Source organism: Triticum dicoccoides, chromosome 4A (assembly GCF_002162155.2).
Source record: "Triticum dicoccoides isolate Atlit2015 ecotype Zavitan chromosome 4A, WEW_v2.0, whole genome shotgun sequence".
In the NCBI taxonomy this organism is placed as follows: Eukaryota; Viridiplantae; Streptophyta; class Magnoliopsida; order Poales; family Poaceae; genus Triticum; species Triticum dicoccoides.
Window position 1 is genome coordinate 621,466,917 of NC_041386.1, and position 14,790 is coordinate 621,481,706.

At 43.2% G+C, this 14,790-nt stretch overlaps 1 pseudogene; it reads right to left on the minus strand.

The window, feature by feature from the left end:
- Window positions 1–2,255: 2,255 nt before the first annotated feature.
- LOC119283863 lies at window positions 2,256–13,459 on the minus strand (annotated as a pseudogene).
- Window positions 13,460–14,790: the final 1,331 nt, after the last annotated feature.

The following is a 14,790-nucleotide window of genomic DNA, read 5'->3' on the forward strand; positions in this document are numbered from 1 at the left end:
TTATATTACCTGGCAAATTTATTAAAAATATATTTTATCATTTCTTATTTTAATATTTTATTTATAATTTATGTTCATGAGTGTTCTCGTGAATATACGATTTGTGGTTTTAAAATACTCCAACGATATATGACGACGATATCTCAGAGGCGAGCGCCGCCCGCGCCGCACGTTTGGCGCTACATGGCGCACGTGGGCCGCGTTATCTGCCAGCGGGCGCGCGCCGCGCGTCGCCCCAGGGTTGGCTGTTGCCGGCATCGAGGCTGATTCTACCTCGTCCCGCGTGCGCCCCTCTGCGCCCGAGGGCGACGTCAGCCTCGGGATCGCCCCCGCGGCGCCTACCGACGGCTGTGCAGCGCCTCGGGATCGCCGTCCGCGGGGCGCCTTTTAACATAAATTTTTTTAGGTTAAAGCAACCGGCGGCTGTGCAGCGCCTCTGATCGCCCAACATGCATGATTTATATACAAAATTATATATTGATACGAAAAAATATATATAATACATATCATGTTAAATTTATATAACGCATATCATATTATAACGTAAAATTTGTATGTCGCATATCATATTAAGAACAACGAGTATAGTGCCAACAAATATGACATAAGTAAACAGTGATTACAAATCTTCCGTATCAATGTAACGAAACAAATATGTAAGTACTATTCTTTAAGACAACCAAATAAATCGTCAACTGTAATCAAAAGTTGTTCTTTTTATTCAAACATTTCTTTGCTATGATCATTATGCCATGTTCCTGCATAGAAAGATTGTAATATACGTCAAAAATTTGTAAAGTATTAACTAAACAAGAAAAGAACGTTAATGAAATGGTGTGCACATACTTTGGATTCTGAGGACAATTGTTTTTGAAATGACCATTTCCTCTGCATAAACCGCATAGACGTATAGGTTTCTCATCAAAACCTTTGGGTCTACTGTTTGTAGTCACGCCAGGTTCCTTACCACGGCCTTTGTTATTCTGCCCTTTCGGTGCTCCTTTTGTATTGATTTTTTCTGGATCACCAACAAAAACATGATTTTGATTCGGCACAAAAGCATCATCATGTGCAACTGTATGTTGTCTCACGTAATCTTCCTCCTGAACATCCTTATTTGCTATCACATCCTCCAGAGCAGCCTTCAGTTTATCAAATAGAAATGGTTTATGACATGCCGCATGATTTGCTTTCGCAGACAAAATAGTCAACTCATTGTACTTAGTTCTCTCCTTAGTACCTGCCCATCCCCATGCGAAGAGATCACTAGTGCATTTCACGGGCAGTCCACCTCTAGCATTCTTGCTGAATCTTCGCAGCACTAAGCACCTAGGTAAGTCCTGCACGTTCAACCTGGCTAAAACATAAAGAACATGCTTGCATGGAAGACCTTTACGTTTCATACTATCACAACTGCACTTCACTGTTTCTTTTGAATTACTAGGTGTATAGTCCACTTTGAATCTCAGTTGCCTGTTATTTTTCCATGCCACTGTGAATCTCCTACTGACGGCTCCACTCAGTCTATCTATGATCTCAAGATCCGCTGCCTTCTTCATTTCTTTCTGCAAGAGGTAAAAGTTCACCGCAGTGAAGTCACGGGCAGCGGCTTTTTCAATGCATTTGAAGTCGTCGAGTACTTCTACAGGGAGTGTCTGTGTGGACAGGCAGTCGTCGTGTGACTCGTTCTCATGGAGCCGAACAATGTAGTTCTCATAATGCACAACCATATCAACAATTGTCATGCCAGAGTCAAGATGCATATGAAGGCAAGAGTTCAGACTCTCGCTCCTCTGGTTACTCCGCATACCAAGGAAGAACCCACCGGCCAGATATGACGCAGCCCATAGCCTTTTCTTCCGGTACATCCTACGCAACCATGTTTTAGTTTTCTCCGACTCCCATTTAGCTCTAAAAGCTGCCCATCTCGCCTCAAACTCATCATGTGTAGTGGCATAATAAATAAGAGCCCTGAACTCCTTAAGGGACTTGTGGTGGAGGTGTTTCTGCATGTTTTTCTCAATATGCCACGAACATAGTCGATGCCACACGTCAGTAATGACCTTCCTGACGGCCCTTATCATGGTTGCGTCTCCGTCAGTAATTACAGACCTCGGCTTCTTTTGACAATGAGCTCTTAAGAAGGTATGCAACACCCAAACGTATGTATCCTTCGTCTCATCTGACACAACTGCACAACCGTACACAGTGGTGCAACGATGATTGTTTAGACCAACAAAAGGTATGAATGGCATTCAGTACCTATTCATCTTGTAAGTGCTGTCGAAGACGATTACATCACCAAAGTCAAGGTAATCCCGACGTGACTGAGAATCACACCAGAACATGTTCTTCAGCTTTCCTTCTGCGTCAACAGTGTGCTCAAAGAAAAAGTCTAGATCCCTTGTCTTTCTCGTCATCATGATACCAATTGCAGTGTCCGCATCACCCTTTGCTAGCAACTTCATTTTCTCCCTATAACACATGTTATAAAGCTTCCTCCTCCCGAAACCAGCCAGTGCATATGATCCATACCTACTAACGAAGTTGTCATAAATCCAATGTTTTTTGAGCCCAGCACCTGCCATTGCTAAGATCTCGAGCTTCTGGTATTCCTTTATCTGATTATGAGATCGAAGATATATAACTTCATTTGGTCTAGCAAGAGTGTGACTATGATCATCGCTGAAACTGCTGACATACCAAATGGAGCGCTCTCTGTCAACCTTCACAGTTAGATGGGCCTCACAATAGCACCGAGTCTCCGCTCTCAGCCTGCGCTTCTTCCTTTCCATGGTACAAAACTTGGCCTGTCGTTTCCCAGACCTTGAACAGAGAAACCTCCTCAACCGCCTATGTGCGTCGATACCCTTACTATATTTCAAGTTGTCCCTCCTAATGCTGAAGCCTCGCTTTTTCGCATAGTCGTTATAGAAATCATATGCCTCCTCGTCTGTCCTGAACGTCGTGGACATCACCGTCCAATGCCTGTCCAGTGATTCTTGCTGGTATTCATCGTACCCAGTATCAAAATTGCACTCATCACCATCGGCATCATCGTCGTTTTCGCACGCGTCACCATCCTCGTCCTGAAAAAAATACAATGAACGGTATATGTCAGTAAGTAGTTGTATAAGGACTATCATATGTATTCACTTTCCACTACTTACTTTGCTCGAGCTGTTATTATAAGATGCATCGATATCGTTTTCGTCATTGGCATCATCAGAAAAATTCCACTGATAGTACCCTTCCACTTCCATCTGCGCAAATTGTAAATATGATATGTAAGACTTGATGCGTATTTAATTTCACTTTAAAATAACCTACATAATTCCAAACCTACATGGCTTCCGCTTTCAACATATGAATCATCTACATCCATATCCTCATTGTCATCATCCCCTCCTATCTGTTCACAGTCGAACATGTTATTGTCATCGCAGATGCTTGTATTTAATATGGTTGAGAACATGCAGACCACTTACATTGCCACTGTAAGACTCATCCAAACTCATATAATTTTCGTCGTCATGTTCGTCTTCATCCAATGACAATGATCCGTCCTCGCTACCGCCATCATCACCGTCATATCCTATTTCAGCCTCAATCTATGCACGTTCATATATAATTAAATATCCATTCAAACATCACGTAACATCTTTTCAATTCAAATCCGTTCTTAAAATTACTATGCCAGCGCCTCGCGTACCTCGTTGCCTTCGTGAGGCGGTTGTCCCCGGATACGAGCTGCCGGCGGCGGAGGCGTCTGCCCGACCGAGGCGGTTGTCGGCGTAGCGCACAGCGCGTGCGTTTTTTTTCCGTCGGCCAGGTACTGCCGGAGATGGCGGCTGCGGCGGCGGCAAGAGAGGAGGCAGGTGAGGCGTCTTGAAGATAGGGTTCGCCGATCGTTTTTTTAATTACTCGGGCGTACGCAGCGGACGCGGGCGGGGCGTGCATGCGGGATGTGGGCGCCTACGGGCGCCCGTGCATGCGGACGTGGGCGCGTACGGGCGGCCGTACGCGACAGCGCCGTACGGCGACGCGGGCGCGCCTACGGCGGGCGGGTATTTTTATACGGCTTGTGACAATGACCGCCCCTATCCTTTATACGTTTTAGGGGGGTTGTACCGAAGACCACCTCTCCCCTCAATTTTTTACAGGCCCTAATCCACACATTTTTTTATTTCTGAAATGTGATCTGCTCCACCAACGGACACAAGCTCTGGACAATCCCAAATCTCTAACTCCTCAAGTGATGAGAGAGTAGTGCTCCAAAGGTGGCCTGGAATGGATATCATATACCGACACTTCAATAATCTTAGTGAAACAAGGGACTGGAGGTTTTCTAGTCCGCTGGGGATAAATGAAGAGATATCCCCACATGCTTCTAAGTGGAGACTTTGGAGGGACGATGGCAACACAATTCCCCCCCAGTTGATGTTATGGCACCGAGAAACTTTCAGATTCTCCAGAGAAGAGAAACCCCCAAACCTTCTACGGTGCATGGCCATGGTCGACAACTCGTCACAGTTGTTAATTGTAATACTCTTAATGGCAGGTTGATATTCTTCTTCTAGGAGACCATCAATGGTTGACAGTTCTTCGCAGTCGCTGATGGATAGGGAAGTGAGGTTGGTGAAGACCTGTCCAGGTTGTCCAATAGATGTGAGAGAGTGACAATACGAAATGCGCAGTTCCTGTAGAGCTGGAAGATTCCACATTTGTAGTTGGATGGACGTGAGACGCTTGCATGACAAGGAAAAGTAGGTGAGCGAGCAGCATTGGATATTGGCTGCACTGAGATTCCCGCAATCATTAGACCAGTACATATCCTGCGTGCCTAGCTGGAGCTTCTTGAGAGAACGCGCAACCAAACTCTGGGAGTTTATTTTTCCACATCCCCCCACCTTGAATATTTCAATGCAACGAAATTCTTCGAATTTTTCGGTGGGTACTGATATTAGGTTCCGGCAGTGCATTATTGCAATTTTCTTGATGACTGGTAGATAAGCCGGATCTAGAAGCTGTTCGAGACTTGATAAACTGCTGCACCGCTGAAGGATTAGATCTGTCAGGGACGAGAAACCCATGCTGCTACTGTTGATGTCGATTGGCACTGTAGGTATCTCGAGTTCACGACACCAAGAAAATGACGCAGATGTTAAGCCTGACAGGCTTTCTGGCTGAAACCAGCTCGGAAGAGAAACACCTGGGTACTCTTCAAGGACTAGAGACTTGACACCAGCAGGAGGTTGTAGATGTCGAAGGACTTCTATCCCGTTTTCATTATCCCCAGATTGGCTCGCGCAGGCACTCCATTCCAGCGTCAGCTTGTCAAGATATCCCTTATTTTTCAGTTCGGCTTCTGCTGAATGATCCTTTCTTAGCTTGTCAACATTACGTATCTCCAAGTGTCCACGAAGTTGCTTCATATTCTTTATGAACCTACATCCTAGTCCCTGCTCATCACTGGCTGCATCAAGATTTAGTCCATAATAAAATTCTTTGTTTTTGAATCCTCTAATATTTGGACCATATTTAAATCCCTGCGATTCAAATCTCCATAGGTTGACCAACATACCAAAGTCACTTGGCAAGATTTCAAGCTTGCATTTTTTTGACACATAAAACCTGTAAATTATGGAGCATACAGATCGTTCCAGGAAGACTTGTCACCGAACAAGATCTGGATATCTTAAGGTACTCAAGATGCTTCAGTTTGCCAACACTAGCTGGTAACTCCTTCAAAGACGCAAAAACAATGACACGCATACGTAGAAGTTCACTGCACCAATCTTCCAACAAAATAGCTATAGTTTTTTTATTTGCTAAAGGCTTGTCGCAAATAAGGGTACGGAGCTTTTTGTGCTGGAATAGGATTGACAAGTCAGAACTTTCGATGTCATTGCTAGATAATACTGACAGTTGGCGGACATTTGGAGGAATTCTTCTAAAGTCATCCTTCTTCTTCACAATGAAACAATCATCCTCTGAAACTTTCTGTGCCATATCATGCAACAAGTCATGGATTACGTATTTACCTTGAACTTTTTGAAAGAATGACCGATTTAAAAGTTCATTGAAGTATTGACATCCAATATCTTGAACTGGAATAACACCCAGGCATTTCACAAAGCCTTCTGCCGCCCAAATTTCAGCTAAGCTGCCCTTTTCAAACTGCTTATCTTTGGGGTACACAGCACAGAATGAGAAGCATCTCTTCAAGTGGGACGGTAAATACATGTAGCTCAACCGTAGAGCTGGCACAATTTCTGTTGAATCTTGCTCCAACTCCCACAATTCACTGTCTAGTATATTATTCCAATGTGATGTACTAAGGTCACTCCGTAACATGCGTCCAAGAGTCTTAGCAGCTAAAGGAGAGCCCTTCAACTTAGAAACTATCTTTCTACCAATGAGCTCTAACTCTGGATCGTGAGAGCTCTCGGATCCAAACACACATAGTTTGAAGAAATTCCAAAAGACACCCTTATCCAAACCTTCCAATCTAATTGGCTCCATAGTCTGCACAAAATTAGCAACCCTCTTAGATCTGGTGGTGACCATCATAATACTTCCTCGTAGCACATTTTTCAAAGCTAAACAAAACCTCTTCCAACATGCGCCAGTTCCATTCAGAGCATCATCCCACATATCATCGAGGACAATCAAGAACTGACGCATGTTGGAAGAGGTTTTGTTCAATAAAAAGTTCTTGATTGTCCTCGATGCATAAGAGTACTCAGATTGTCAATTTTTGTCTTTTTACCAGTAATGGATTCTATAGCCTCTTTAGTTAACCTCTTCTCATCGAAATCATCTGAGACACAAATCCAAATTATTGTGTCGAAGTGAGACTTCACTTTTGGATGACTACTGATATGCTGGGCCAAAGTGGTCTTTCCAACACCCCCCATTCTAAATATTGGTAGAACTGAAAGATCTTGTAATCTTGATTCATTAATTTGGTCGCTCGGTAATATGCTTGCTGATGCATTATCTGCATTAATTTCCCTCTTGCGTTTCGAACAATTGCTACTACGTGTAGGCACACCAAGCAATCTCATCACCTTCTTTAGCGCCATGTCACGACCAAATATTTTTGTTTCATTGGGGAAAGAGCTAGTCTCTGGCCTGCTTGTTTTGTCAAACCGGAATGTCACTTCAACCAACCCCATTTTTTCTATGAGTTCAGAATTAGTTTTCAGCCTTTCGCGGATGACATTTACTTTGTTGAAGCTATTATAGAAGTCAGTAAAAGATAATTGGCTTGCATTGCTCTCCACTATCACCTTATGGTTGTACCATCTGAGCTCATCAAGAATGTCTTCAACGTCATAGACTGCATCCTTGATATTTGGAAGCTGCCTGACCACATCAACGTTGTGGCTTGTCCACTCTGCTCGATTAATTAGGCTATACATTGCAGGAAGAGTGTCACTGAGGCATTGCAAGTCTCTCTGTAAGTCAAATAGATTATTTTGAAACCTTTGCTCCTTCATGTCAGATGAAATAGCAGATCCAGCCCATTGAAAAAGATCCACACACTTATTGACACCACTAGTGAGCCCAGTAGTATCCATGGTGACATGAGTATGAACAGTCACTTTCTCCCTGTTGTCAATTAGTGGAAACCATTAGCAAACCTATTTCATGGATAGACATGCTAATAAAGGTTTAAATATGATAAAGTAGATGTGATGCAGTTATATAATTCACAAGTTTATCGCCAAGTTAGGAAAGAATAATGATTTGTGAAAGTGACTTCTAAATATGTTGTTGATAATTAATATATTTACTTAGGAACAAAATTTGTATCGGTGAAAGTAAAGTAAAGTAGAAACAATGCAAACTAACTAAATAATGATTATGATAACAGTATTATGCAAATACTCGACGAACAAGAATTGTTTTGTTGTTATAGCTGGTCGATGTTTAATACTTGACTAATTGTGCTAAAACAAATGTGTAAATATGTTCATAAGAACAACTAACTAATCCAAAAACAAATGCAAAGAGTGTTCTGATTTACTCCCTCCGTCCCAAAATTCTTGTCTTAAATTTGTCTAAATACAGATGTATCAAGTCACGTTTTAGTATTAGATACATCCGTATCTATACGAATCTAAGACAAGAATTTTGGGACGGAGGGAGTATAATTTAGAAAAAATAAAACTTATAAAGTATGTAACAAAATGATGTATAAAGAAATAAAAACTTTTGAATTGAACTTAACACAATGCCATCTTTTAATTAAAATGTGAATCATGAACTATATATTTTCGCTCCAAGCGTCAATCACATATACTGTCCATTAGCACACAAAAATTAATGCAACAAAATTAACTTGTGACTGACATGCATGACTTGATTCCTCTAGGAAAAAATATATGTGTGACTTGATGTGGTGGTGTTGTTTGCATGGATGGGTTAATGCAAAAAAAAGTAACTTGCAAGTTCATGCATGACACACAATTTTGATCGGAGGGCTATCAATAATCGAAGTGACATAGAAGCATGAGTGCACAAAGAAATTTAATAGTGGTGGCTACCTATTTAAATATAGAAGATAGTGGGGATCAACCATTTAGGTATATAAGATAAGATAGGATAACAATAAATAATACTCTAAGGTGGTATTATCTGAAATGATTTTGTTAACTTCATACATGCATATTTCTAAAAAGAGGTCACTTAGGTACAACAAAATTACAAACTCTAAAGAAGTCACCACATGGTTGGAGGAAAATACAAAATTTAACCCTCCATCTTGTAGGACTCACATATAATGGATTTTCTTACAAGTATCATTAGGTAAATCTTTATAAATATGTACTGACTAAATGTTTTAGTAATTGATAACTACACATATACTCCCATATTTTCAAGATAAACAGATAACCCATGAGAGTAGTCAGCCAACACAGTCATGCAAAGAATACGTTATAACAATCAGGGACTCCGCATGTGACAGATAATGATATTGAGAATTAAGTGGGCATTATTGATATTAGAATACTTCCCTCAAAGCTAGGCTCCACAGATCGATCAAGCCTAACTGGCATAGAAGAAATTGTAGTTACCAACGCCCTTCGATGCATCATTTGCATAGATCCTACGACACAGTGGTCACCACTATCTCTATTTATTTACACATGTAGACCACATCAGCAAGTCATGCATGTGGCCATAAATTTCATTTTCTGCACCAATCTGTTCATGTAACCATGTTACCTTAGCAATTTGCATGCAAGTCATCAATCAATTTATCGTATTAATTTTTGTTGGGTTATGGAAGGTAAATCTGTTGAACACTGGAACTAACCCTTTATGCCTAAGTAGATGATCCCACTCTCTCTATTTATCTTAACACGTAGCCATACCACATCATCAAGTCCTACATCTAATCGTAAGTTATATTTTTTGTACTAATTTGTTCATACCACCATGCCACCTCAACAATCAAGGATGCTAGTTATAAGTTAACAATTTTGCATTAAAATTTATGTTTGTTCATTGATGGCATATGTGTTGGACGCTTGATAAAACCTATTTTAGCCTAGGGTTCAAATTTGCATCTAAAAATAACGTTCCCATACCTCAGTCTAAAAGGTGTTTTTAACATTCCCTTAAACCTCAATCTAAAAGGTTTTTTATACAACATTTTGTTCATGCTTCATATGTTTTATAAATTTTTAAAATATAAAACCATGACCGTTCTTACACTCAAGTCCTGCATCTGGTCAAAAATTACCACATTAATTTGCACTAATATGTTCATGCACTATTAAACTATTTTCTATAGAAATATAATAGTACTATTTATGTAACAATCATGAGTAGTTCTACGTGCTTTCTGAAATGACAATGCTCCTATTCTTGTAATCTGAAAAGGCATATATGTTTCACAGAAGGATAAACCTGAGGTTTGGGTTCTGCAAGCGATGGCCATCATTGATCTGGATCACGTCTGCGGGCTCTCTAACAGCAAGGGACTCTGGTTTCCTGCAACATGGAAATGACAAGTCTAGAGTGTGTAAAAAGCACATTTTATTGAAAAGGAAAAGCAGGTAGATATAATATATTAACCTCATGACAGGCTCTTGTTCATAATCCATGAGGTCGGCAGGGGACTTGAGCCGACTGCTGCTACCATGGACCCCGATCGAAGCTGAGGAAGTAAAGAACTTAAAATATATCACAACGTTTTGTATACAAGAAATTAATATTGCTCTATGATATTGCAACATCCTATTGTAATCATGGAAAACAATCGCTACTGATCTCTACAGCATAACGTACACTAAGCCAGGATGAATATTACAAAGTACTTGGCCTTTAAAGCATTCAAATATTTTAAACTGTCAAAACACTAAGCAGGGAAATGTAGGTGTTCACACCTTTAGTTCTTTCAATGAGAAATTCATATTAGCAGAGCTGCACTTGTAGTACTCCTCTGATTTTGGAAACAAAATTACATGTTTTTGCAGTTTCTGGATATGATTTTTGAGTATTGTAACATAAATTACCTAATTGAAAATTTTGTGCCCACACATTTCAGTAATTTGGAGATGTATGCATGTATGCATTTACAACACATCGAATTGTGTACAATCACCGCCCTCCTTTAACATACACATGCATGGATTGCGTTCTATTTTAACTGGGCATATTTGCCTCTTCTAGTCTTCTTGCACGCTGATCTGGAAGCAAACTTTTAGTTGCTTCATATTCTGGAACAACACACCCTTAGGGTGTGTGCAGTATTAGACATCTTCTGCTCGGGTCTACCGGCTGAAGAACCCATAGCTAAGAATTTTTCTCTGGATCAACTTTATAGTACTAGAATCAACTCTAGCGATCTGTTCTTGTTGGGATTGGGATGATGACGTTGATTGTACTATGTTTCCTGATAGGTAGAGCCCGTTAGGGAAGCTAAACGCTGGAGTACATACGCTCTTAGGAGCTGATAATTTTAAATATAGTAGATAATTTCTGCTTGAAACTATATGTGTGTTTCAAAAGTGGTGGCAAACGCACTACTAAAAAATTATCCTTCATAGTCAGGCCTATTAGAGGTGAAATGCGAAACCTGTTTCTGACAGCCAAGTTAGAGATGGATCTCACCCGCAACAGAAAAAAAGTTAAAGAAGGAGATCTATATGATAAGAGAGGCTATGTCTCGATTTTAGCGAGACCGCAAGAGGAGCCCGTAATGGGCCAGCTCAATAGGGAGGCAGTATGTTTTTTTGTTCGCTTGTTTTTTATAGTTTTTTTCATTATTGTATATATTTCGAAATATTATATATATATATATATATATATATATATATATATATATATATATGTATATAGGCTTGCTAAAGTGTGCCTGCGCGCACTATGCCCTGTCCTACGCTCCGGCTAATTCGAGCCAACCGGCGCGCTAACCAGGTGAAAGGGCGCGCGCGCGATCGTGGGTAAATGTCCACTGTAACGCCTTACGACCAACCAATCCTCGCTCGCTTAAATGACCATCGTAAAAGGGCCTGCAGGACATAGTAACGATATTACTATCTGTATTATAGCAGCAGTAAATGGCCCTTACAAAGTAGCAAGGGATTACCATCACGTACCGTTCCTTTAAAATAATTTAGGGATGAAACCTGTGATATTTAAGTGCGCAGTAAAAAAACCTAGGTCCATTACCATCCATGATTAATATGTTACTATAGTAATACATTACAACATGTCTGATGAAGGCTTTACTACATCTAGGGATATAACCATCGATAACTCAATACTGGTAAAAGAAGGGTCTGTTACTATCTATACTTAATCTATTACGGACAATGTCTAGGATGAAGCCTTGGATATATCAAGGCCCGGTAAAAAAATAGGTTCCTTACCATCATTACTTCATATATTACCGGCAATGAATAGTGATCAACACATGGTAATAAAATTAAATGTATTACTTTTTCCTCCACATGCCATTACCCTCAATATGTTGCCTTCTCCGCACCCGCGCGTGATTAGGAGCGGCCGGCGCGTAGTTTAAGTCAAAATGCGCGCACGCTTACAATAGCGCAGCCGTATATGTATATATATATATATATATATATATATATATATATATATATATATATATATATTAAAAATAGTGTACTTTATTTTATAAGGTTTACCGTGTATTAAAGAATGTTCATGTAATGTAAAATTTAGTTTGCATAATTTGGAAAATTGACATATAATTCAAAAAACTGTTCACCACATTTAAATAATCGTAACAGTTTAAAATATATGTTTCATGAAATTTTTAAAAAAATGTTTAAACAATGTAATTTTTATCAAGAAAGTTCATAAAAATGTTTTATACCATTGTAAATAAAGTTCATAAAATTTTTAAAGGGCTCACTATTTTATTTAAAATAAATGTTCACAATTTTTTAAAAAATATTCATGACATTAAAAATGTTCAATGTGTGTTTAAACAATGGTCATTTTGTATTTAAAACATGTTTAATGTGCAATTGACAAATGTTCAACATGTATTCAAAAAAATGTTAAACATGTATTGGAAAAATATTCAACATGTATCTGATAAATGTTCAAACTGTATATATAAATTTTTCAATAGGCATTTAAAAATGTTTAATATGTATTTAGATAAATGTTCAACATATATTTTAAAAATGTTCATCTCGTATCTAAATAATATTGAACGTGCAAACGAAAAATGTTCGACTTGTGTATTTGAAAAATCGAAGAAAAATAAGAAAGAGGATACGTGAAAGAAAATAAACAAAAATATGAAAAGAAAAATGACGAAAAAGATAGAGTAAAGATACAAAAAAGGAAGAACTGCACGGTGGCTTCTAAAACCGACCCATAGTAGCCTACCAAAACAGCTCCTAGAGAGTTACACTACCCACATTATTTGGCCGACATGCTAGCGGGTGCTAGCGAGAGCGCCAGAGACAAGTCATCCTTTGGGGACAGATGATCGGGTTTGTGCCAGAGAGTTTGAAATCTGCGTACGGAACGCGAGGCTCTGGCGACCGTTGTGGCGCTCTGCGCCGCCGGCTCCCATGCGCGAGCCCTTCCCGGCCGTCGCCATGAGCGCTGGGGAGGCCGCCGGGGCCTCGCCGGCCGACCCCCTGCTCCGGCCGCTCAATGCCGTCGTGGGCCGACATGGTAGAGGAGGAGGAGGGGGAGGGTCCGATGGAGCTTCCGGTGTCCCTGGCGCCGGCCCAGCTGGCGGATTTCTGGGTCGCGGCTCGTCCAGCGCGGTCGCGTGGTCGGTTTGCCTCAAGCCGGCGCCGCATCTCCCGGCCGCCGCGGTTCGCCCCGCCCCCTTTGGTGCCCGGCCCGGTTCGTTGCCTGGGTTATCCCCCGTGGCGGCGGACGGTGCGACGGCGGTGGGCTCTCCGGTGCGCTCTGGGACCTCTGGCGTCGTCCTTGGGGTTGGCCCCATGCCGGCGGCACGCTCGGCTGCGGGCGTGCCCCGGTGCTTGGGTGTCGACCGAGCGGAGTTGCCGGGTGGGCCAACTCGCGGTCCTCATGCTGCTGGGTTTGGTGGGCTCTCGGCCCAGGAGGTTTGGGAGGCCGCCCGACGGGCCCAAGAGGCAGTTGACAAGGCCACCTGGGCCTTGCTTCTCGCCCATGAAGATCCAGCCCGTTGGATCTGGATCCAACGGGGCACAGTGGATCCGAGGAAGGGCTGGCTTGCGACCATGGGGGAGGTTATGCGCTGGGGAAGGGTTTCCTGTATCCTTCGACTCCCTCCTGCGCCGCCGCCTCTCCTCTTGCCCCCGTCCTCGCTCTCCCCGGTGTCCTCGTCGTCTGGTGCCCCCGTTCCTTCGCACCCTCGGTCGTTCCTGGAGGTGTTGATGGCGCGCGACGCTGGAGACTGTCAGCCTCGGCCGAAACGCCCCCTGCCCGACGGGTTGGCTGGGCGCCCCGGATCGTCTTCCTCTGCTCGCTCCGACGAAGGGGAGCCGAGCCGGCAGGGGCGGCCGGCTGTGACGTACTCCGGCACCTCCCTGCGTCGGCCCCCACCCCCGCAGGACCCTGTCAGGGATCCGAGGCTCCCGCTGCCGGGGTCACCGGGAGATGTTCGGCGTCGCGATGAGGACCGTCGGAGACAGGAAGATTTGCGCCGTGAGTCAGCGCTGCGGGAGGCGCTCGTGACCCGGCCGACGCCGGCGGTTCGTTATAGGGAGGGCCCGGCGCCCAGCGCCCCGGTCGCCCGTGCTACTGCCCCCAGGCCTTCCAACGGTGATTGGCGGCGCCGTGGGTCGGGTTCGGGCGATTCCGGTGCTGTGCGTGATGCTCCGTCCCACCGGCGTGGTGATGAGGCCAGGGTCTCTCGCACTTCCGACTCCGCTCGGTGGGACGACCGTCACCCGCCTCGGGACACCGTCCCTGAGCGGTAGTGGAGTGAGCCCTGGTCGGACCGCTCATCTCCGCTGCGCCGGTCCCCCGACCACCCAGGTGCTGCTGCTCAAAACAAGAAAAAGAAGAAGCACAAGAAGAAAAAGACCACGGGGGTGGCCACTTCCCCCGCCCCTTTGGGAGGCCCGGAACAGGAGGTTCCAGTGGCTCCGGTGGCCGTTGGCTCCAGGGGCGGTCGTCCCCCAGGACCCGCGAGGAAACGATGTGCATCAACTGTGGATGCACGGATCACTTTCGCTCGGAGTGTGAGGCCCCTTCCCGATGCCCCTCGACCCTAGCCTATCTCAGGTACGGGATAGAGGGGGGTCGTTTCTAATTAGCGGATACTGAGATTAAGGAGGAGGCAGTTCG